Source organism: Panthera onca, chromosome A2, assembly GCF_046562875.1.
Source record: "Panthera onca isolate mPanOnc1 chromosome A2, mPanOnc1 haplotype 2, whole genome shotgun sequence".
NCBI classification, from domain to species: Eukaryota; Metazoa; Chordata; class Mammalia; order Carnivora; family Felidae; genus Panthera; species Panthera onca.
This window is the reverse complement of record NC_138340.1, coordinates 142,973,598-142,994,047: the sequence shown is the minus strand read 5'-3', so window position 1 is coordinate 142,994,047 and position 20,450 is coordinate 142,973,598. Positions and strand designations below refer to the sequence as shown.

Here is a 20,450-nt window from a genome sequence, read left to right as displayed (position 1 = left end):
ACACATCTGTTCATTTTCTTCTCACACAGAGGCTGCCATAGGATTTTTTTCAATGGCTCAGACCCACCTTCTGCTAAAATCTGTTCTTCAGAGAAAGATGATCATTGCTCTCTTAGCACATCCCTATTAATTTTGTTGGTACATGCTACTCTTTTCCTTGCCTGGGAGAAACTTCACTCAATGTCTCTGACCCAGTGTCTCCGTAGTCTTATGGTCACTGTTCTCCTCTGCCCCTCTGCTCCTCTGGCCTTGCACCACGTGGCAGACATTCTGTGCTCTATACCTGGACTGCGGCCCCCAGTCTCTCCTGGTGTTAGTCTTACTGGTGGATTTTGTAACATAGCCCCTGGTTTCTTAAAGTCCTATGCTTTTTAACCCCCTTTTTCTTGGGGAGGAGAGTGGATTTTATCATAGAACAATTTTATCAGATGAAAATATTTTATCCACTTTCTAATACAAAGAAAACAAACAAAGAAAAAACCCTCAACGACCTTCTCCAGCAAATCAGTAAACAAACAGAACTTCTCAATACTTCCTTCTTCTCATACAGACCGGTCCTTTTCAGACACACTTTACATTTATGCTAGCAAAAAAATCTTTATGGATGTTAAGAAGCATTTCAGGCAGTGTTCAAATGGATTTATCATTAAAATCACTCATTTGTAATTTCTGATTGCTAATATTTTGGCTCAACAGATACTCAGAATTCTAGTTTGTATGTCAGCTTTGCCAAGGAAAAGAGGTCCACCTGACAGAATTCTCAATTTTGAGATTTATGTATAAGGAATACCTATCTGTAAGTCTGTCTATATCTTGATCTATAAAATCAATGATTGGCCTATCATAAAACTTCCTAGGTTCAATATTGGTTAAGTCTAATGTTTAAGAAAATAATTTTATTTAGTTAAATATTGCCATGTAGTTGCTAAGACCCAATCATGTTAATTAAGAACTGGCATGGGATGAAGTAGCAAGAGCAAAGCTTCAGGAGCAGGAAACCTGGGGTGGAGGCTGGCTGGTAAGATTCGTTGTGTGACGCTTGCTTTGTGTAAGTCAGCTCTCCCCTTTATAGCTCAAATTTCACCAGGTATAACATGTGAATAATAAGACCTGACTTGTTGGTTGTGTTAGGATTAAACTAAAAGAAGATAATGAATGTAAAGTTTATAGTATTGTTCCTGGCACAAAAAAGTGCTTTATAAATGTTAATTTGCAATTATTGTATTTTTAAGGCTTGTGGAGATCTGGCATAATTAATACGATACAATGAAAGAAATGCCAGTTTGTTTTGTTATTCTTCTCTAAAGCCAACTTATTTGTTTATTTTTTTTAAAAAATCTTTTCTTTTTTTTTTTTTTTTTTTGGTGAGAGCTCAAGTGGGAGAGGGGCAGAGGGAGGGGGATAGAGGATTCAAAGCTTGCTCTGCGTTGGCAGCAGCCGGCCCAATGTGGGGCTTGACCTCCTGAACCTTGAGATCACGACCTGAGCTAAAGTCACTCAACCAACCGAGCCACTCAGGTGCCCCCAACTTCTCTATTTACACATCAATTCAAAGAGACAAACAAACGAGGAAGTGGGTCTTGTGGAAACATGTATAATCTGGACACATGATTAAAATGTTCTGAAATTTACTGAAGGCTAGACTAGAAACAGAATCTTTTCGTATCAACTGATTTATTATCTTCTTATATTTCTGAAGTTATTACCAATCATTATTTTATTCTATCAATGGTCCTTCTGATTGTTAACCTTATTCTACAAATAAGACATTTGTAGCTAAGGATACATAAAATAAGTTGACCAAATGTTTATGGACTCCGTAGGAAAGGAATAATAATAAGCATTCACATGCTTTTCATTTCCAGTTGACCGTTGTTTGTATGATGCCCCATTACTTCTAACAGTATGAAACTTCGTAAAAGTTACTAAGTTCTGTACATTTACATTTACATACTTATGAAATGCAAGCTCTCTAAATTTGTGAGTCATCCCTTTCCTAAACTGAAGCTTCTTGAAAAACCATATAAAGTATTTATGATAATTTAAATGACAAACAACAATATGCATTCCATTGTACTTGCCTGTAAAATGAAGATAATAGAAACACACTATTTTAAGACTTGTTTCTTTTTGAACATTTATAATAGTGCTGAATTAGGTTTTCGTAAAATAAAACAAGAAGATGGGCTACATTGAGAAAATTGTCTATGGTCTATGGAGAGGGAAATTATGTTTCTGTGAAATGGTATGTAATTTTATGAAACCCATAAAATGATGCTAGTACTTATAGAGCAATGCTTACTTTTGGACCCTCAAAGTGAACTAATCTGGTTAGAAACTTCCAACCTCAGACCTCACAATGGATAGGATGCACATAGATTTTAAAAACTTCCTTAATCATTTGAACTATTATTCCCAAGGGTATTGTATATAGGAGTTCTTCAATTTCTGTTTGTGACTATTGACAAAATTGGTGTCGTATAGAAGAAATAGTATAACTTTGGAGTTGAATGGTCCAAAGATACCCACATCCAAGTCTGTTATACATTAGCTATGTGGCTTTGGGCATATTAATCTGTCTAAAACATCATTTCCTCATCTTTAAGATGAGGACTCTACCAGCATTATTTCAAGATTTGATGTCATCTGTGTGAAGATTCTGGAATGTAGTGCATGTTTCATAAAAGCTGGTGATTGTTTGAGTGTGGGTTTCCCTGAAAGCAAAACCTGAGACAAAGACTTGAGTGCAGGCAGTTTATTTGAGAAGAAATACCAGGGAGTGTAGGAATGAGGGAACATGGTGATTGAGACAGGCAAGGGAGCAGAGTAGAGTGTGTGTAGAGTCCATGACGACCCATTCCCACCAAGACCTCTGAAAATGCAAACTACCTCTCCTGCTTATCCATTTGCATAAAAGGAAGGTCAGAGCACTTGTCTACTGGCATAGTTCATATTCCCTAAAGATATTTTTTTCCCAACTTCATTTTAAGAACTCACAGGCTTATACTTTTTTTGGTCCAAGTGTTTGTTTATGACCACAAAAACTCTAAGTCTTGACTTTCCACTGTTTAGTCTTCAGGATTTTGTCTACAAGATGGAACACTTTATTCAACAGGCTACTGCTGTCATCTTCAAGAGGACAGTAGTCAGAATGGGGGAAAGTGCTCTTAGTAGGGACCTGGATGAAGTGAAGGGGTGGTCACATTAGAGAACCTGCGTATGGTAAGAAAGAAGACACAGAATGCTTTTAGGGAGAGCTGGGGGTTGCAGAGGATGAGGGTAAAACTTTAAAGGAGAAAAGATAAATCTGATGATTTTTATGATATCTTTGTGTGTGGTGCTCTGTATAAATCTGTATCATCTCTTCAGAGCCTTGTCATTCCTGAAGGCTTTCAAAGTAAAGGCTCTCTGCTTTATATGGTTTATGTGTGAGCTGTGTACATATGTAGTTCTTAACCAATATTCAAGTCGTCTTCTAAGTGGAGTGTTGTGTACCTCAGCTGTTTTTGGACTGAACACTCAAAGATATCTCACTGATGTGTCAAGTCCTCCTATAGGAGGATGTGTGTCTAGTCATCTTATACCTGATACTAATTTGCAATTAATGTGCAAGTCTCAGGGTAATAGTTAACACCAAAAGATTGCATTTGAATGCTACTCTGCTTATAAGAAAAAAAATTTCATAAAATTTCTCATTTAAATATCACAGTAAAGGGGGGCATTTTGCTGTTAAAGATACTGGGACCCAAGTTTTGTGGCTGCTCTAAGTCCATATGGTTTCCTTAGTCCATTATGTGTGGACTCTGAAAGGTAGATTTTCTATCTCCCAACGCAGTTTTCTTTCCACTATACATTGCTACGTTATCATAATATTTGTATGCCATGTCCTCTACATTGCTTTATAGATTGATATTCCATATCAGCTAAGTACATCTCTGATATTCCTTGATTACCCAAAGAACATATTCCAAAAATAACTCATATTAAATTTTTTTGCATAAAGACACTTACATACATAGTGTACATACTATGTACAATACATATATGTATTTGCGATCTACCCTAAAAATATTGACTTATAAAATTCAAAATATTATTAATATCTTTATTTATTATATGCTCAACTCTGGGCCGAGTACTATAGTGAAGTAGGAGGAGTAAAAAAGTGTCTAGACCTAGATCTAGACCTATAGGTCTACAAAGGGATTTATTATAGGAATTGCCTAACCCAATTATGGAGACTGAGAAGTCCCATGATCTTCCATCTACAAGCTGGAGAACCAGGAAGGTCAGTTCCAATCCAAAGAACCAGGGGGGCCAGTGGTATAAGACTGAATCCAAAAGCCCAAGAACTGGGGGGGCTGGGGGCACAGGGTGGTATAAATCCTGGTCTGAATTCTTAGGCCTAAGAACCAGGAGCATTGATGTCCAAGGGCAAGAGAAGATAGATATCCCGGCTTGAGCAAAGACATAAAATTTGTAGTTCTTCTGCCCTTTTATTCTATTCAGGCCCTAAATATATTGGCTGATGCCCACCCATATTGGTTAGGGGCATCTTCTTTACATGGTCTACTGATTCAAATGACAATCTCTCCCAGATGCACACTCACAGACATACCCCAAAATAATGTTTATCTGGTCATCCCTTAGCCTGTCAAGTGGACACATAAAATTGACCCCAGCATACAATTATTTGTCTAATCCAATAATACAGAAATACATTCAGAAATGTGGAATGGAAATGAATTAGACTCGATGTTGAAAGATGGAAAGGTTTACATATAATGAAGACAGGGAAAGGACATGGAATTAAGAAGTGAGAAAAAAGGTGGTTTTTCAAAGCGATAAAATTAGTTTAATTCAGTGGTAGGATGGAACCAGATTCATACATGAAGCTTTGGCAGAACATTTTTCCAAGTGTGACCTGAGGATACCTGGGGTTCCCCCCAAATATTTTACATATCTGTGAAGTAAAAACTATTTTTATAATAATACAAAAATATCTTCTTTTTCACCGGGCTGACCTTTGCACTATTGATGCAAAAGCACTTGTGGGTAAAAGTGCTCATTCCTTAACATGAATCAAGATGCTGACACCAAAACTGTGCTATTAGTCATTATATTCTTCACTTATATTTGGGGTGGGGGGAAGCAATCTCAGTTGATTGCTATTGATGAAGTAGTCAGAATTCCTAATTTCATTAAATCTCGACTTACCAGGTTTCTACATGACGAAAAACGAAGCACTCCTAAACTTCCAAAGTTAGATGGTTGTCTCAAGGAAAAACTCTTATGAGATTGAGTTGCAAGCTGAACTAGCTGCTTTTTTTCATGGAATGCCATTTTTACTTGGAAAAATGGCTGACAGATAAATTATGGTTATTCAAACTTGGGTATATGGCAGATATTTCCTCAAAAACGAATGGAGTAAGCTTGTTACTTGAAACGACTGATGTTATTTGTTGCCAATAATAACATTTGAGGTTTCAAGCAAAAAGTAGAATTTTGGAAAACATGTACTATCACCGTGAGCTTGATAGCTTTTCAATTCATAAGGAATTTTCTGACGAGATAAATGGTGTTGTTAACAAATGTAATTTTTAAATAATGTATAATGAAATGTGTCAAAATGAAAGACTAATATAGCTTGGTGAGCAAATTTTTACCCAGTAATAAATACACGATGTTACAAAATCATACAGGGATGAAAGATCCATTCAAAATGCAAAAGAGATGAATGGATTTTAATGTAATAGTATATGGAAAGTTTATTGACATTGTTTCAGATTCTGTGTTACAACTAACCTTTAAGAAACTACTATGGTTGAGTAATAGGGTAATATCAAAGAAGAATATCGATAATTATCTGTAAAGGTTATTAAAATACTCCTCCATTTTCCAACTGTATTATCTATGTGAGACTGAGTTTTCTTTATATACTTTAACCAAAACAACATAGAACCATAGACAGCATATAGTAGAAAATAGAATCCAGTTGTCTTCTATTAATCTGGGAATTAATGCTATTTGCAAAAATGGAAAACAAAAGAAAACAAAAGCCACTGCTCAATGTTCTTAAGTAATATACAAACAAATTTACTTGTGTATTTATTTATGATATTTTGAATAAATACTTTTCAAAAAATATGTTTACTTTTGAAACATATAATGGGCTAAACATTTTTTTTTAATTTCATAAATACATATTCTTTTACATTTCTCTTTTAATTTCAAATACTGTAAATATTGACAGCTAGAACCCACATAAACAAAAGCACTTAGGTACCCTCAATAATTTGTAAGATTTTAAAATCTTGAATCCAAAAAGGTTGAGAATTGCTACTTGGGCAGAAAGGTAACCATGAAAGATTTTTGAAACTTCAGTTTTGTCTTACTTACACCCAGCCTTTATACTACAGTAGGGAGCTGTGGTTTTAATTCCTTTTTAAATTTCCTTAAAGACCAAGCTCTTTAACATTCGTTTCATATAAAAGCCCCAATGAAAATGCCTTAGCTTTCTTCCCCAGACACCACTAACCATTTTGTGTATTACAATTACTTACGGAGATGAAGGGCAAACTCTGCTATGCTATTTCACACCCTCGTGCCTTTGCTCCCGTTCTTCCCCTTGACTGGAAAACTCTTCATACCCCCCCCCCCCCACCCTTCCTATCTTTAACTTGTCTATCAAGATCTATTTTGGGCACATCTCCTTCAGGAAACTGTAACTGAACTCACAATCAGGGTTCCGTGCTATTTCTTTGTGCTTCTATATCTCAATTTTAGCATTTAACATATTACTGTGGCATTTTTGCTTCTGTATCTGTTTTCTCTTGTGATTAATAAACTTCTTGAGGACACAGGCCTGGTGACTAATCCATCGCTGTCACTTAAAAATGCTTGCTTGCTTTAAATTTTCTTGCTTAATAATGCTTAATAAATGATAATAAATTATTGCTTTAAAATGATATAATAAAATGCTAATTAGGAGAGTTAATCGTGTAACAGCCTTCAAAATGATTTTAAGTCAAGAGGATCAACAATATGACTTAAGAACAATTCTGATGAACAAAGTGCATAACTCAAACTTTCTTTTTCTCCTCATTGACACGCAGATTAAGTAACTTAGTTTTGTAAAAAAAAAAAAATCTTTAACAATAAACTCATGCAAACACAACTTTACTCAGCTTTCCAAAGAAGGAGGCAAATATTTAATATCTTTAATAACATATTTATTTTACAAAGGCTAACTCTGGCATTTTAAGGTCATTGTTGCAAATTTGATTTCATGAAAATCTGTGCAAGAGTTTTTAAGGGAATAACAATCATATTGACTTGTTATAGGGATCATGACTGTTTCAACCACTATGCTAATATTAAGTTAACGAATAAGCTAAATTTAATTTCTTATTTGAATTAAATGTGGTCTTTAAATAGTAGTTACATTTTACAATGAGCACTTTCTAAGTGCTCACCAACCTACAAAGAGGCAACTTTACTTTTATCTGGACACAGAAAGGGCATTTGACTGCAGGACTGATAGATAAGTGCTTATCATTCATATTTCTACACATTAATGCCATTGGACTGCATGCAAGGAGCGACAGGTACTTGTTTAATCGCTTTTCCAGGTGTCTTTCTATTTAAGCTATTACCTTCGTCATCATGAGTGCCTATTAGCATACTGCCTGGGTTGAGTTTCCTCAGCTTTTTTGCCCAGGGCTGCCCTGCTGTGGCTCCATCATTGGGGTAACCAGCTGTTACTTATTTAAAGCTTCCATCACTTTGTATGACAGAAGAACTTAATTATGCCCTGCTTTGGAGATGTTAAATGAAATTATCTTCAAAACAAGTGCACTTCATTTAATATTTTTCTCCATCAAGTACTTGAACTGTGACATTTACGTCATAAGCACTAGGTAAGCAGACACTTTATAAATTGAGGCCTTCGGATAGAGTAATTATCGTTGAGGCAGAGCACGGCTCTAAAGTACCCGAGATAAAAATTGTGGTGGCTGATGCTCAGGTCTGTATAAAAGGGTTTGGGGAAAATGAAAATGTGATAAACAGATAATGAGCTGCAGTTATCTACACTGTGGACCAAATGTTTTTCAGATATGGGGTGGGGTCGCCCTTGCGGTTGTTGTAGTCCCTTTGGTGGATCAGAAAATCTGTTGAGGATGAAGATGGAGGGTCAGCTAACGGTTAATAATATATGCAATGTTCGAATGGCTCCTTTGAAAAGTCTGTTTAGTTGGAGGACTACATTTCACTTGGGAAGGTGGAGAATGGAATATTCCAAATTGTCTTAGGAGAGCGACTGACACTGATTAAATGTGTTTGACGTTGCTGAGAGGGAAGGACTGAGCAACGGTCATTTGGATTTGCCAACACGGAGGTGAAGTTAAGTGCAGTTTTCATAGAGCCTGACTGGAATGGGTTCAACAGACACTGGGAGAAAGGCAAGTGGATTCAGCAAACAGAGATAACAATTTCACTGAATTTTACAGCAAAATGATGAAAATGAAGATTTTTCATGGTTGGGAATTAGAAAGGGAAATCATCAGAAGTGCTGTCCCTTAGGTAAAAGAGATGGACTCTTGCTCACAAATGGCGAGTTGGCCTTAGATCGTGATAACAGAAAAGACAGAAATAATTGTTACGGAAGCCAGTAGATTCAAATGTGGTTCAGAAGTATGTGGAAGTTCTCTGTCTTTTCTGTTTTCTCAGTGAAATAACAACCAGTTATCAGATAGAGGTGAGAAGAGTGGGTGTTGCATTTTGAGGAAGAAGATGTAAATTAGCCATGTTCTTGAGAAGTGGGGCAGTGATTTCACGAGAATCTAATAGCATTGAAGGAGGCCTAGTTGAGGCCTACCATCAATAATTTAAAATGAGGCCAATTTACAACAAGCTCACTTTTAGCTTTCCAGTGGGTGCAGGCATAAAAGCCGCAGTGAGTTATATTTAAACAGGCTTGGGATTCAGTTTTCTGGAATGAGCAATGACAGGAGAGAGGAATAAGGGAGTGGAGGATGTTTGCCAAGCAATGTTTTTAATGGCAGCCAATGAAATCCAAGACATAAGGAAGGACTAGAGGAATGGGAGAGGGCTTAAATACTGGTGTATTGTTGGAAAAAGTCAGGTTGAAGAATGATTAGCACTGGTACATACAGAAGGAAGACGCTTAAAAGAGTAGGACGGTGGTCAGAGCTTAGAATGCTGTAAGCTGGGACTTTGGCAAACGTGCAGTTATTATGAAGGCAAATGGGATGAAGAGCACAATTATTGCAAGCAAGGGATGCAAGAAACTGAAGAGGCCATGGAATTGGACCAATGTAGATTTAGACACCGGTATCAACAATAGTGGGAGAGAGAGAAATAATTAGTCTGATAAATCTTCAATATTACATAAATGGTACTTTGTCTCCTTTCTTGTTATTCAGCATTTTTATTTTGTTTGTAGCAGTTGTGTCTGATTTTAGGCATGTGACATGGGCAGATATTGAAATTTTATGGTCAATACCACATATCCAAAATGTCCTACAGCACTTTATGGTCTTTATGGTTTATGAGACGATTTCACATGCATTATCTCATTTTATTTTCATAGTTATCTAGTGAGACAATTAGAGATGGTATTGTTGTAACAGTTTTATAGATGAGGAAATTGAAGTTTGATGATATTAAATCATTTGCCAAAGTTGGTATGGCTAGGAAATGACAGAATTTCCGTGGGAATACATTCCACATTGATATGTTTTGAGAGTGTTAAAAGGGAAGAAATTTATTAAGTATCAAAACCAAATAGATTTATCTCATCCTTTGATGGTTTTATAAAAGCCTGGCCTTTGCATGAACATTTTTATGCAATGAGAATTTATGCTAAGAAAATGTATTATTTTAAATTCTAAGACACATTTTAGTTTGGTGATAACATATACTTTGATTTTTTTTTCTGTCCTTTCCTTAAACACTGACTGTTTTTATTTTTTAAGAACTTATAGTATTCTTAAGATGCCTTGGTTATTATAAGGCAATATGTTATTAAGAATGTACATATTACTTAACAGGTGCTACACTAACCATTCTTATGAATAAAGATATAAAAGTAAGTAAAATACTGGAAGCAGCAATTCAACAGAACATTAAAACACTTACAAATGGAGACGATAATAAATATACCAGGGTATCTAGTTAACTGGTCAAATCATAAAAGCCTTAAGATCCTATCAGTGGACCATGTAAAACAAAAACAAAACAAAACAAAACAAACAAAAAGACAACCCATGAAACTTTCAATACCTGTTATTTTTTAAAAGACAAAAATATCTTTGAGAAAAATAATAGAGAGATGTTCCCATTTTATAATGAAGTGTATGCATCTTAAAAATTTAGCATCATTCATAATGATGAGATTCCAGAGGGATTCTTGACAAAATCAGCAACAAAAGAAGGATGTTTATTTGCATCAGTTTTATTTAGAATTTGTCCAGAAATTTAGGCTAGTGCAATTAGACATTAAACAGAATTAAGAGTCCCAGTTCTTGACAAGGAAGAGGGAAAAGTATCTTTCTTTCCACCTACCATATCCCTAGGATATCAAAAGACATCAAATAAATGCTTCTTACATTAATAAGAAATTTTAGGGCACAATACAATGACCACATACATTATAAATAGCAAACAAAAAATCAACATCTTTCTTCTATCCTACCAGTTAGAAAATGTAATGGGTAAAAAAAATACCCCATTAATAATGGAATCATTAAATTCCAAGAATAATTCTAATAAGAAAATATAATAAAATCTAACTTCTTTTTTTTAAAATTTTTTTTAACGTTTATTTATTTTTGAGACAGAGAGAGACAGAGCATGAACAGGGGAGGGGCAGAGAGAGAGGGAGACACAGAATCTGAAACGGGCTCCAGGATCTGAGCTGTCAGCACAGAGCCCGACGCGGGGCTCGAACTCACGGACCGTGAGATCATGACCTGAGCCGAAGTCGGATGCTTAACCAACTGAGCCACCCAGGCGCCCCAATAAAATCTAACTTCTAATAAAAATATAATATAGGATAATAATTCTAACAAGAAAATTACAGGATTCCGTTCAAAGAATGAAAACAAGATTTGAATAAAGTATGCATTCTGTAGACAGGAAGACTGAAACAATGTAAAAAGCCAATTCTTAAAGTAACCAAAATTCATTAAAATTAATATCCTATAACTTAAAAATCACTGTTATCAAATTAGGAATAGAAAAAAAAACTTTCTTAGGGACACCTGGGTGGCTTAGTCAATTAAGCGCCCAACTTTGGCTCGGATCATGATCTTACGGTTCAAGAGTTCAAGCCCCACCATCAGGCTTTGTGCTGACAGCTCAGAGCCTGGAGCCTGCTTCAGATTCTGTGTCTCCCTCTCTCTCTGCTCCTCCCCTACTCACGCTGTCTCTTTCTCTCTCAAAAATAAATAAAAATTAAAAAAAAAAGAAATAAAAGAAAAAAACTCTCTTAATTTGATAGCGAATAGTTAAATAAAATGCAGCGAAAATCCTACTTAATGGTACATTATTGAAAATTTTCTCCCTGAATTCAGGGGGAAAAACAAAGATACCCATTATCACTGTTACTCAGTGTCATGATCGTATTCTTACCCAGTGTAACATACCAAGACAGACAAATAAAAGGCATAAAGTTTAAAAAGGAAAAAACTCTCATTATTTACAAATGACATGAATTGTGAATATAGATATTCTAAAGGACCCTACGGCTAAGCTGTTAGAATTAATAAGTAAACGTAACAAGGTCACTGGATATAAGCCAATATATATAATTAATTGTATTTCTATATAGAAAATGAACACATAAAAATGAAATTTTATAAAGAATTTCTAATAACATAAATACCAAATACCTAGAAATAAATCTGACAAAATAAGCACATGATCTCTATACTGAAACTACTAAATAATATGGAAATATATTAACAAGAGGACCTAAATGAATGGAAGTATATAAAACATTCCCAGATGGGAAGACTTAATTTGCAAAGATATCAAATATGCAAATTGATCTATATACTAATGCAATCCCAATCAAAATTCTAGTAGGTGTGTGTGCATGTATGTGTGTGTGTATGAAAATTGAATTGGAATTGTAAAGGACAAAGGGTATCCAAGGAGATTTATCATCTATTAATCTGTCACCATCTATCTATCCATTTACCTGTCTATCCATCATCTATTATCTATCTATCTATCTAGTCTTAGAAGTTGGTTCTGCTTCTCTCGTTGAATCCTGACCGATATGATCTATAAATGTTTTTGTTTAAATAAATCCATTTCTAGTAGTAATTCTAAAGAAATATTATAATCAAAGTAAAAATACCTGAGCAAAAGATATCCATAAAGATGTGGTGGAAGTAGAAAATATGTAGTAAATGGGAGATAAATGAGGGACTAAAAGTTCAGGCTTTGAAATACAGATAAGGAGTGATGAGGAAAGTAATTTTAGATAATATAGCCCCAAATAGAAACAAAAATCTAAATATATAACACCAGGATATTAATTTAATTTGTTGTCAACAGGATTGAAATTATGCAGCTATTAAAATTTGACTAAGAAACATGGAAATTATCTAAGAAGTGCTTTTGAATGTTGCCAAATACTGAATATTTGCAGTATTCTAATTATGTCAAATGTATGTTCATTTAAATATAATATGAGAACATAATTTACCACATAAAATGTAACAACTGAAAGTTTTTGTTACAAATGAGTTAACTTTCTAAAAGGGAAATTAGCCTCATGCAAAGATCACAATTTCCTAAAGTAAAAAGAAAATATACGGTAACAAATTGTATGTCTTTTGACACACCAAAATTCACCAAAAACTGCATATTGTAGAACTCTGAGTTATCAATGGACTGAATGCATATAATGTATAGTTCTTTTGAAGTAAGATAAAGTTTATAAAGAATTTCTTATTGGCCTTGTGTAAATACATTGATAAATACAAACTAGTGTTCAAAAGGGTTGCAAAATCAACAGTAAATAAATAGTCTGTAAGCATATATTTGCAAAGAGCTACTCAATTATTATGTTCCTAAATAAAAAAAAACCTGATAGCTTTAAATTTTTATTTTCTAATTCATTAAGATAATCCCTACTTCAAAGACAGGAGTAATTCTTTATGAGGGCAATTAACTTTACTCATTGTCATGTTCGAAGAGTCATGCAAACCCCACTGCAATCATATTTCTATAAATTTGTCTGGTCAACAAGGGATATGGCTTACTCGTTCACTTCATCCACTTCCTCAGTGGCAAGAGGGAGCTACTGAAAGCTGGTCTCATTTATATCCTTTCATTAGTTATTCTCTTTGTTGTTTTTAATAAAACACACACATATACATTCACGTACCTGAAAAATGAAGGGCATATCTCCTTTGTTTAGTTTCTCCTTTGTTTAGTTTGTAAAAGCAATTTATACACAGTGTAGAAAATTTTAAAAATTTAGACCAAAAAACCAGAAAGAAAGAAATACTACCCATGACTCTATTGCTCATGAACAGTGAGGGCTAATGTTTTGGTTTCTTTGTAACTTTGGTCTTAGAGGTAAATGTCTTGAGATGGTAGCATAGATTCAGATCTGTCTCGACATATGTTATTCTTTAGATTATTGTTTCCCATGGCTGTGCCATTATTTACGTATTCTATTTTTGGTCATTGGGTTATGCCACTTAAAAAAATTTTAATAATATTACTAATTATCATCTTCGTAAATAAGTCTTTGTTCACATATATGATTTTGTTTATTTTATTTTGTTTTTTCTTATTGATACAGTATTTATTTGTCTTCCCTCTGTCAAACCCTGAGCCAGCCACGTTCCCCAGACTGCCTGGGGAGATATAGGAAAAGGAGCAAACAGGGCAGAGGAGACACTGGAAAAAGACCTATGGGAAGTAGAGAAGCTCTGTCACATGGAGAAGAGGACGAGAAAGGCCACCACCATGCAAAAGAGTCCCATGGCCTCCGGGAGGGCAAAGCCCAGAATGGTGTAGGAGAAGAGCTGTTCAGGGAGGGGCTCCTGGCATAACCAATGATGAGGCTCCCAAACGCAGTCCCAGTTCCAGCCCTGGAGCCAGCCACCCCCACCGTGGCAGTCCCAGCCCCAATGCACTTGGCTGCTGTTTCCTGTCCCTTGAAATGGCGCTGGTTCGGAAGCTGCGGCTGGGAATACGTGAGGTCGGGGGGTGTGGGACTGCCAAGCTGCCAAGGCTCCATCTGTCAGTGTCTCCAGTGGTTTTAGCGACACTGCAGACAGTGACTGGCTCAGCAGCTGAGAGGTGCTCCTGACCAAGAAGGGGCAGACTAACTTTGCACTAAGGGACTTTGGCAGGAGAGTTGCTCCCAGTGCAGAGAAGACAGAGGGGCAGGAAGAGCAAAGGTGATTTTATTTTAAGCAGAATGTATTCCTAATGAGAAATTACTGTCTTGGAAACAACAGAGAATCAAGTTAATATTTTTCATTTTTTTCCTGCTATTTTAAGTATTGATAGTAATAACTTTTCTTAGCAAGGAATGGATAGGTTTACCCTAGTTGATTATCAATTTTCTTTTATGTTTTCCCCTTGAATACAGTGGGTTTTGGTTTTGTTTTTTAGAATTTATGAAACTTTGCTCCTTTTCCTTTCTTAGAGCTATAGAATCACTGATCTGGTCAAAGGGATCCCAGCCGTGGCACTCACTAGCCCTGTGACCTTGGGCAAGTGTCCTAATACTCTGCACCTCATTTCTTCATCTGCGAAGTGTGGATAAGCATTGTACCTCCTTCAGAGAGCTGTGAGAATTCCTATAAAGCGAAAATGCATGAGAAGTGCTTATAAAGAGCCTGGCACATAATAAACACTATTGTAAATATTTATTATTATCCTAGGTTTGGGGGAGCTCTCCTCCCTACTAGTACTCTCTTTGGTTTTGTTCCAGTTAGTAAGGCTCGCTTTCTCCACCCTGACTAGGGTTTTCTGAGTTCCCCACTGAATCATGATTTCCGCAGGATGACCTGATCTTTACCTCTAATTACCTCTTTGGCTTGGTTGTATTGTTTCAGTCTTACTGCCCCTGATCAACCCTTTGTGAAAGCCAGATGTTCCTAAATTCTTTATATTTAACAGAAAAGCTGAAGGCAGGAATACTTGAGGGAATATATTGGTACTGAATAACATTAACAGCCAACCATTGTATTTGATTTCAGTACTTTCAGAATGCTTTTTTATATGGTATACATAATCAACCCTGTTAGCTTATCAGGTCAGGAATAATTTTTCCTGTTTTACATACGAAAAAAAGACTCATAGAAGTTAATTTATTGGCTCGGAGTTATCATAACCGGGGGTGGCAAAGTCACGCATTTTAACTTTGGCTTTCTGACTCTCTTCATAGGATGGCCTTTCAACTGCACCAAATTGAGTCTCCAGAATATATTAGTTAGGCTTTGCTAGTGAATGCTGCTGTAATAAACAACTCAAAAAAAAAAAAAAAAAAAGCAACAGTGGTTTATTTGTCAGCTGCATTGCTTGTCAGGGATTTATAGTTGCACTGCTGAAGGACAGCCTCCATCTGGAATATAGATTCTCTTGGCAGAGAGAACAGCAGGAACCAACCACTCGATGCTTAAAGCTTCCTCTGCTCAGGCATGATGTACATTGTATCTGTTCACAACTTATTGTTGAAAACCTATCACATGATGAGCCTTGATAAAGATGAGATGGAGAAAGAAATCCTTCCCTGAGGAGTGGTTCAAAAATATGACAATAAGCAAAGATGTGTAATCATTATGGGGAAGAGTGGAGTAAATAGTTAAGGGCAATAATATCTAAAAGAAAATCATGAATTAAAAAGGACACAGAGGGAAGTCTATGCAATAGAAACAAAGTATAAATGTTAAAAAAAGAAGTAAGTTATAAAACTTGGACAAAGTTTACTGTGTGAGAGAAGATTGCTCCATAATTCTGTAGCTTTTTTTTTTTTTAATTTTCAGAGATTGGCAATAGTTGTTTCCAGTGACAAGAAAGTTGGTTAGAGGCAGTGTCAGATGTGGACTAACTGAGGGAAAGAGGTCAAAAGAGAGAGCTGTACATCAGGCACAGGTGCTAAGTTGCTGACTTTGGAATTTTAGACGATTAATTTGACGGTCCAACTTCCTTTTGGAAGTGCTGAGTTATATAGGTTTACTTTCCTATAAACTCCCTCAGGTACTGAAACCTATATAAAGTGCCTGAAATGATTCTTCCTTGAAAATTTAATAGAAAACCTAGCTTGGTTCATTCTTTCCCTAACCAAAGAGCAAGGTCACTGACCCTAGGAATAAATTTCGTGGCTTGGGATTATATTGATAGACTAGACACTTTGTTAGAACATGGTAATGATGTTCTCAAGGTCGATCATTACAATCCATCTGAGGATATTGTTAATTCATTTTTCTGACACAGCCATAGACAGTATCCTTCATTCAGCTCAGCCATCACACATTAGCCAGAGGGGCTGACTGACCATTTGGTCAGTACAAATCCACCACCTGCAGAGAAATAACGCAGAGTGATGCTCTGAGTACCCACTGTATTTCCCACTCACATAACAACACGAAGCTGTTTCTGGCTTTCTGGCTGCTCTCCTCCATGTGGTCATTCAGGAATCCCTATTTATTCAGTTTTACAGTCTTACCGCCCTCCAGTACCTCCTTAGCATACACAGCGAAAAGGCGAAAGGGGAAAGGGCTGCGGAGAAAGTACCCATACCTCTTGGTTTCTCATAGTACATTCTATAAAAACACTTTTATGACGTTTGTCCTTTATTTTCACATGATATTGGTTGAAAACTAGTTAAAAGGTCACACTGTTTCTAGCCAGAGTTGCCCCTGCCTGATCAGGAACTTCCCAGAAACAATTCCATAAACTAGAAGGAGGAGCACACATTTTGATACCTATGTTACCCCCATTATCCCAATTTAAACTGTGTTTTTTCCCTCAAAATGTTTTCCTTGTTAAGCTACCATATTTATAACTTTGCACTTAAAGCTTCTTGGTAAGAGTAATAAAAGAAAAAAAAAGGTACAGGACTGTTTTTTCCATAACATTAAAAGAGAGAGTACTGAGAGCCGTTTCCTCCATGGCAATTAAAGGTTTCACTCGGGTGTAGTTATTCCGAAGTCTGAAGCATCAATAGTTTGAACATATTTGGAAATCAGTCTATCAGATTTACCAATGGGATAATTTGTCCACATAATTCTCCATGCCTGCTCTTAGGAACACAGTTTTAATAATAGCTTCCAGATGGTCCTCCAACTTAAAAATAGTTTGTTTCAAAATTCTGTTTATAGTTGACTTGTGGTCTTTGAGATATTATTTTATACACACAATGGTACATATGACAGTTGTCTTTATGCCATCCATAAAAGTTTATTTAATCTATCATCTAATAGGACCTTGGCAATGAAAACTATAGCAAATATTGTTGTTGGTAATTAACATAAAAACCTATACATGTAAAGTCATTTTCTGAATATAAAATATTTAATTAAAAATGTTGACGCTATAATGTAGAAAACAGCTATTATAACTATGCATACTTTATTTGATATTAGCTCGGTTTACTTTTTTTATTATTTAGAAAAATACAAGTTGCAGTACTTTATTATTTAGGATAATCCAGGTATTTTCACACTTGGAAAAGTCCACATTCTATCATGGTGACGTATGATCAAAGTTAACAGCCTTGATTTTAAAACACTTGGAGCCAGTCATAATCAGTTTTATCGCAAAAGATCCCTGAACACATTTACATTAATCCTGGTACCTTAACAGGCTGTCTGGCAAGCCATTTCCTTACAGAAACATGCATTATGAGAAATGAGAAATACTCATCCCTTCTGGATATTAGATACTTGTCATACCTGGGCAACAGTGCTCACATCACTGAAGCCTGTGAACACAACTCTATATTTATTCTAAGTGAAAAATAGAGTGACTTAAAGAAAAATACAGGCTAATGTAAATAATCTCTCACCCAAAACCAATATATTAAGCCACAAGTGTTTTTTAAACTTTTATTCCAAGAAACTAAAAAGACTATTTAAGATTCTGGCTGTGATCATGAGTATGAGTGGCTAAGATGGATGGAGTAAAGGACAACATCATTGCAAAGGAGGAGGATGAGGAAAATAATCTAAGTAATATATCGGGGGATGGAACAGACATGTACATGGATGTGGAATTTATCCAAAATAACCGCATTGCTTGTAAGAGTAAGAGGATGAATGAATCAATGAAAGAGGGCAAATGATGGCAAGTATAGAAACAAGAAGAGAGAGGGTATACGGTTGAATGTTATGACAGTTAATAAGGCAAGATATTTGAGGGAAAGGATGAGTCTGTAATGATCCAGAAACAGCAAAGGGGAATATGGAATGCCCTAACCTATTGTCTTCCCTGAGGGATATGGATCAAGGGAATAAAAACAACCATCACTTGAGAGACTGGAAGAGAAACAATATTTTTAGGAGGAAAGAAGTTTCAGTGAAGGCTGCAGGGTAGAGGCAGGGAGAAGAGACTGGGGCTATAGAGGAGTTTGTTGGAGAATGGCATTACAGAGCACTGTAAAGTTGGTTACAGGTGAGGGTAGGGTAAAGAGCTGAGTGAGTTTCAAGAAAGTTCCAGTATTCTGCTCGATGGTTCAGCAGAATATTTAATGTCAGAGCTCATCCTTTTGGATGCTGCCTGACAACTAGAAGAGTAATTTGGTGATCTTACTCTCAACAAAGCAACATAGGCCCCCAGGAGAAGACTCAGTTAGATGCCAGTGAGTCAGGCCATTCAGGACCTAAGCAGTGGTTCAGTTGATCCATGTGGAGTCAAAATGAATCATCTGCATGCAGCGTATCAATGAGGCCAATTCTGGAACCATGCTTTCTGGAAGGGGAGAAATCTGAGATAAATTCTGGGTTCAGTATCCCAGGAGAGTTACATGCTTGAGACTTCTGATGGATTGATGGCTCTAGAATATGCTCCACAAATTTCATGGTTCTAGCTCGTACTTCACAATCTCTTCTTCTAACTTACCTCATTTGCAGGACTATGCATAGGATAATATGAATGTCAAGAAATAGTCCTGGTGGTTGGTTGAAACTACTGTGGAAGGGACCTTGCGTTAGTTTCTAGAAACTTCATTCTAAGTATATGCCTCTGCTAAAGCTGGACAAGGTTTTTCAGCTTTAATGGGGTTGTGGAACAACCAAGCTCTCTTTCACACCATAGAGTTTATGGAATAATCTGTAGGAAGAGGAACTTTTAACTGTGATAGAAAAGTGTAAGCCTTCTGAAAACATTCTCCACCTTTCACTGGTGGTTATTTGATAGCCACAACTTCTTTAGGCTGTGATTGCTGGGTGGGTCGATGTCTGAGACCCATTTGAAATAATTCTCTTTTCCTGAAAGCTGTCATTACTACAAATAACTGAGCTTCCAACATGAGGTACTTAGTGCCAATTTGTGTGCTCAGTACACAGTGAAGCAGATCACTGGTCTGATATTAGTAGCATGACTTCACCATGGCTAGGCATGAAGACTTGGGGAGGTCACCATATGTATTGGTAAAGTTCTGGTTTTCCTGAATGCTTCTGCCATTGCTGGCATTCAGGCAGATCCACGTGTCTGTGTCAGGCATGACAGGCAGTAATACAAAGTATAAAACAATATTAGATCTGAAGTATTTCCTCCATAGAAATCTGTCTAGGACACCTGGGTGGCTCCTTGTTAAGCATCTGACTTCTGCTCAGGTCATGATCTCATAGTTGGTGAGTTCAAGTCCTGCTTTGGGTAAGCTTGAGCCCTGCTTCAGGTGAGCTCATGCCCCACTCCGGATGAGTACAAGCCTTGCATCAGGTGAGCATGAGCCCTGGGTCAGCCCCACTTCTCTCTCTCTCTCTCTCTCTCTCTCTCTCTCTGCCATTCGTTCACTTGTGCCCTCTCTCTCACTCTCAAAAAAGAAAAGAAAAGATGAAAAGAAAAAAAGAAAAGAAAAGAAAAGAAAAGAAAAGAAAAGAAAAGAAAGGAAAGGAAAGGAAATCTGGCTACTTTGACATTCATCTGTATCTTCTGGAGGTGTCAGTTCTAGGAACAAGATTTCCTTACACTGAAAGACACTCCTTTCTGGATCGTCCCAGAAATGGTGATATGATGAGGTCAGAACAAACAGAACATAGGCATTGGGCATGTACATGACAAAAGTAGGCAAAAAATATTGCTGGAGCAGAGAAGCCATCATCCCAGAGTTATGGAAGATGCCATTCATCAGAGCTTGGGACACAGGGAAGGTTTTGAGTCTTTGAGGCTAAGTCCCATATGGAGTCATAACCCTTTCAGAGAGGGCTATATTTATCCTTTCCCCAACT

The 20,450-nt window shown here is 36.4% G+C and overlaps 1 protein-coding gene and 1 pseudogene across 5 annotated transcripts in view; one reads left to right on the top strand and one right to left on the bottom strand.

The window, feature by feature from the left end:
* Positions 1 to 20,450, top strand: part of GRM8 (glutamate metabotropic receptor 8) — a 759,243-nt gene that overhangs the window by 717,015 nt on the left and 21,778 nt on the right. The gene's annotated exons all lie outside the window — the stretch shown is intronic.
* LOC132673576 (ATP synthase F(0) complex subunit C2, mitochondrial pseudogene) lies at positions 13,980 to 16,798 on the bottom strand (annotated as a pseudogene).